The sequence below is a fragment of the Oncorhynchus tshawytscha genome, unplaced genomic scaffold, assembly GCF_018296145.1.
Source record: "Oncorhynchus tshawytscha isolate Ot180627B unplaced genomic scaffold, Otsh_v2.0 Un_contig_3443_pilon_pilon, whole genome shotgun sequence".
NCBI classification, from domain to species: Eukaryota; Metazoa; Chordata; class Actinopteri; order Salmoniformes; family Salmonidae; genus Oncorhynchus; species Oncorhynchus tshawytscha.
In genome coordinates, this window is record NW_024608027.1 from 26,438 (window position 1) to 32,500 (window position 6,063).

Genomic DNA, 6,063 nt, shown 5'->3' on the forward strand with positions numbered 1-6,063 from the left:
AGATTATTGACGTTCGCTTGGTCTCGCCCACTGCCCCAGTACAAACAGCAGATAAGAATAATTTACAGTCGCCTAGCAACGCAACTATATTACGTTTTAACAGTAAAACAATATCTTATTTTCTTAGGTATTTTTCTTAAAACTGCATTGGAGGTAAGCATTTCACTGTAAGGTCTAAACCTTTTTTATTCAGCGCATGAAATGCTCAGTGTGTGTTTTGATATCGTCCCGTGTCACGTTTAAACAGGCTCATGTCCCCTTCCCATCGGAGCCCAATGCAGTCTCTTGTCCAAGAACAACATGGTTCCTATATGCTGTCTGTCTCATTTCATTTGACAGGTAATCCATCTGTTTGACAGACCAGGTGATTCCGTAGTGATGTATCAAGTTTTAATGTCACGTGCACAAGTACAGGGAAATGCCCTTTCCTGCAGCTCTAACCCCAACAATGCAGTAATCAATAACAATGTAATACTAACAATAATAAGGAAGAACAGGAGATAACAGAATAAGAATAAGGGTGGGGAGCGGGTAGTGTCAGCTGAGATGGATTCTGAGTGTGAAGCGGAGACTTGGATCACAGCTGGGGGATGAGAAACAGACGCTGAGTTATGATTCACTACGGTAGAGACACACACATCTGTTTCAACGAGAGAGAGAGAGAGAGAGTGCATGACCTCACCACTGTCAAGTCAGGGGGAGAAAGAGAGAGAGTTGTGAGACCTGTTTTGGTGTGCCCTGTTAGGCAGTGTACTGAACTCTGTGATAGTTTCCCCCTCATATAAATTCCTGTGGTCTGGTCCAAAGGAAACAGAACTTAGATAGTATTAGGGAGTATATGCTCGTACAGGAGGGATTGGTGAGGTATGGTCCCATATGACTCAGTTGGCAGGCTCGTACAGGAGGGACTGGTGAGGTATGGTCCCGTGTGACTCAGTTGGCAGGCTCGTACAGGAGGGACTGGTGAGGTATGGTCCCGTGTGACTCAGTTGGCAGGCTCGTACAGAAGGGACTGGTAAGGTATGGTCCCGTGTGACTCAGTTGGCGGGCTCGTACAGGAGGGACTGGTGAGGTATGGTCCCGTGTGACTCAGTTGGCAGGCTCGTACAGGAGGGACTGGTGAGGTATGGTCCCGTGTGACTCAGTTGGCAGGCTCGTACAGGAGGAACTGGTGATGTATGGTCCCGTGTGACTCAGTTGGCAGGCTCGTACAGGAGGGACTGGTGAGGTATGGTCCCGTGTGACTCAGTTGGCAGGCTCGTACAGGAGGGACTGGTGAGGTATGGTCCTGTGTGACTCAGTTGGCAGGCTCGTACAGGAGGGACTGGTGAGGTATGGTCCCGTGTGACTCAGTTGGCAGGCTCGTACAGGAGGGACTGGTGAGGTATGGTCCCATATGACTCAGTTGGCAGGCTCGTACAGGAGGGACTGGTGAGGTATGGTCCCGTGTGACTCAGTTGGCAGGCTCGTACAGGAGGGACTGGTGAGGTATGGTCCCGTGTGACTCAGTTGGCAGGCTCGTACAGAAGGGACTGGTAAGGTATGGTCCCGTGTGACTCAGTTGGCAGGCTCGTACAGGAGGGACTGGTGAGGTATGGTCCCGTGTGACTCAGTTGGCGGGCTCGTACAGGGAGGGACTGGTGAGGTATGGTCCCGTGTGACTCAGTTGGCAGGCTCGTACAGGAGGGACTGGTGAGGTATGGTCCCGTGTGACTCAGTTGGCAGGCTCGTACAGGAGGGATTGGTGAGGTATGGTCCTGTGTGACTCAGTTGGCAGGCTCGTACAGGAGGGATTGGTGAGGTATGGTCCTGTGTGACTCAGTTGGCAGGCTCGTACAGAAGGGATTGGTGAGGTATGGTCCCGTGTGACTCAGTTGGCAGGGCATGGCACTTGCAATACCAGGGCTGTGAGTTTGATTCAGACGGGGGACCAGTATGAAAGTGTATGCACTAAGTACTGTAAGTCACTATGGATAAGAGTGTCTACTAAAATGGTATGAGAGACTGTTGCACACGAGCGCATATGCTGGAATTGAGGGCTGAATGAAAGCAGAGTCCTTGGTCTGAGATCAAACCACAGCAAACTGGAATTGCTTTCGGGTTTGTGCCCTGAGGTGTATTCATTCGTGCAAACCGTAGAGAAACGTTTTGCAATGAAAACAAACATTTCTTATTGGACAAGTGCTGAACGTGGCCCGACTTCAGGGTCTAATTCTAACAGGAAGTAGTTTAGAGACGACTCCTGCTGCCTTCGCTCAATTAGCACTCAGCTTTCTGCACGACCTTCCTTTCATCGTGTGTGTGTGTGTGTGTGTGTGTGTGGCAGTGCTGCAGCGGTCCTAATGGTTTCCACATTGGGAGAAGGACTTGGTCGGCCATCTTGGTAATTCTCTTTATGACTCCTTAGTGGTTCATTGACCAGACGACTGACACTCCTACAGCCATACATATGGAAACACTTCTCCCTGTGTGTGTGTGTGTGTGTGTGTGTGTGTGTGTGATCTCATAGAATAATTAGCAATCAACCACAGATCTGTATTTTTCTCCCTGTAACTATTAAAAAGCCAGTTGATTGATACTCTCTTTACATCTGCACATCTCTCCTTTTAAGAGGAGAGAGAAATGTGAGCAATAGAGAGAGATGTGTGTGTGTGTGAGAGAGAGAGAGAGAGAGAGAGAGAGAGAGAGAGAGAGAGAGAGATGTGTGTGTGGGAGAGAGAGAAAGTGGTAGACTGTTAGTACCGACCCAAAGGAAGAGGTCAGATCCATGTTGACTCCACTGCTTCCCACAGTTGTGTCAAGTTGGCTGAATGTTCTGTGGGTGCTGGACCATTCTTGATACACATAGGAAACTGTTGAGTGTGTGAAAAATCCAGTAGTGTTGCAGTTCTTGACACAAACCGGTGCGTCTGGTACCCACTACCATACCGGTGCGTCTGGTACCCACCACCATACCGGTGCGTCTGGTACCCACCACCATACCGGTGCGTCTGGTACCCACCACCATACCGGTGCGTCTGGTACCCACCACCATACCGGTGCGTCTGGTACCCACCACCATACCGGTGCGTCTGGTACCCACCACCATACCGGTGCGTCTGGTACCCACCACCAGACCGGTGCGTCTGGTACCCACCACCAGACCGGTGCGTCTGGTACCCACCACCAGACCGGTGCGTCTGGTACCCACTACCAGACCGGTGCGTCTGGTACCCACTACCAGACCGGTGCGTCTGGTACCCACTACCAGACCGGTGCGTCTGGTACCCACTACCAGACCGGTGCGTCTGGTACCCACTACCAGACCGGTGCGTCTGGTACCCACTACCAGACCGGTGCGTCTGGTACCCACTACCAGACCGGTGCGTCTGGTACCCACTACCAGACCGGTGCGTCTGGTACCCACTACCAGACCGGTGCGTCTGGTACCCACTACCAGACCGGTGCGTCTGGTACCCACTACCAGACCGGTGCGTCTGGTACCCACTACCAGACCGGTGCGTCTGGTACCCACTACCAGACCGGTGCGTCTGGTACCTACTACCAGACCCGTGCGTCTATTACCTACTACCAGACCCGTGCGTCTGGTACCTACTACCAGACCCGTGCGTCTGGTACCTACTACCAGACCCGTGCGTCTGGTACCTACTACCAGACCCGTGCGTCTGGTACCTACTACCAGACCCGTGCGTCTGGTACCTACTACCAGACCCGTGCGTCTGGTACCTACTACCAGAACCGTGCGTCTGGTACCTACTACCAGACCGGTGCGTCTGGTACCTACTACCAGACCGGTGCGTCTGGTACCTACTACCATACCGGTGCGTCTGGTACCTACTACCATACCGGTGCGTCTGGTACCTACTACCATACCGGTGCGTCTGGTACCTACTACCATACCGGTGTGTCTGGTACCTACTACCATACCTACTACCATACCGGTGTGTCTGGTACCTACTACCATACCGGTGTGTCTGGTACCTACTACCATACCGGTGTGTCTGGTACCTACTACCATACCCACTACCATACCGGTGTGTCTGGTACCTACTACCATACCGGTGTGTCTGGTACCTACTACCATACCCACTACCATACCGGTGCGTCTGGTACCCACTACCATACCGTTGCGTCTGGTACCCACTACCATACCGGTGCGTCTGGTACCCACCACCATACCGGTGCGTCTGGTACCCACCACCATACCGGTGCGTCTGGTACCCACCACCATACCGGTGCGTCTGGTACCCACCACCATACCGGTGCGTCTGGTACCCACTACCAGACCGGTGCGTCTGGTACCCACTACCAGACCGGTGCGTCTGGTACCTACTACCAGACCCGTGCGTCTATTACCTACTACCAGACCCGTGCGTCTATTACCTACTACCAGACCCGTGCGTCTATTACCTACTACCAGACCCGTGCGTCTATTACCTACTACCAGACCCGTGCGTCTGGTACCTACTACCAGACCCGTGCGTCTGGTACCTACTACCAGACCCGTGCGTCTGGTACCTGCTACCAGACCCGTGCGTCTGGTACCTACTACCAGACCCGTGCGTCTGGTACCTACTACCAGACCCGTGCGTCTGGTACCTACTACCAGACCCGTGCGTCTGGTACCTACTACCAGACCCGTGCGTCTGGTACCTACTACCAGACCGGTGCGTCTGGTACCTACTACCAGACCCGTGCGTCTGGTACCTACTACCAGACCGGTGCGTCTGGTACCTACTACCAGACCGGTGCGTCTGGTACCTACTACCAGACCGGTGCGTCTGGTACCTACCACCAGACCGGTGCGTCTGGTACCCACCACCATACCGGTGCGTCTGGTACCCACCACCATACCGGTGCGTCTGGTACCCACCACCATACCGGTGCGTCTGGTACCCACCACCAGACCGGTGCGTCTGGTACCCACTACCAGACCGGTGCGTCTGGTACCTACTACCAGACCCGTGCGTCTATTACCTACTACCAGACCCGTGCGTCTATTACCTACTACCAGACCCGTGCGTCTATTACCTACTACCAGACCCGTGCGTCTATTACCTACTACCAGACCCGTGCGTCTGGTACCTACTACCAGACCCGTGCGTCTGGTACCTACTACCAGACCCGTGCGTCTGGTACCTACTACCAGACCCGTGCGTCTGGTACCTACTACCAGACCCGTGCGTCTGGTACCTACTACCAGACCCGTGCGTCTGGTACCTACTACCAGACCCGTGCGTCTGGTACCTACTACCAGACCCGTGCGTCTGGTACCTACTACCAGACCGGTGCATCTGGTACCTACTACCAGACCCGTGCGTCTGGTACCTACTACCAGACCGGTGCGTCTGGTACCTACTACCAGACCGGTGCGTCTGGTACCTACTACCAGACCGGTGCGTCTGGTACCTACCACCAGACCGGTGCGTCTGGTACCCACCACCATACCGGTGCGTCTGGTACCCACCACCATACCGGTGCGTCTGGTACCCACCACCATACCGGTGCGTCTGGTACCCACTACCAGACCGGTGCGTCTGGTACCTACCACCAGACCGGTGCGTCTGGTACCCACCACCAGACCGGTGCGTCTGGTACCCACCACCATACCGGTGCGTCTGGTACCCACCACCATACCGGTGCGTCTGGTACCCACCACCATACCGGTGCGTCTGGTACCCACTACCAGACCGGTGCGTCTGGTACCCACTACCAGACCGGTGCGTCTGGTACCCACTACCAGACCGGTGCGTCTGGTACCCACTACCAGACCGGTGCGTCTGGTACCTACTACCAGACCCGTGCGTCTATTACCTACTACCAGACCCGTGCGTCTATTACCTACTACCAGACCCGTGCGTCTATTACCTACTACCAGACCCGTGCGTCTATTACCTACTACCAGACCCGTGCGTCTATTACCTACTACCAGACCCGTGCGTCTGGTACCTACTACCAGACCCGTGCGTCTGGTACCTACTACCAGACCCGTGCGTCTGGTACCTACTACCAGACCCGTGCGTCTGGTACCTACTACCAGACCCGTGCGTCTGGTACCTACTA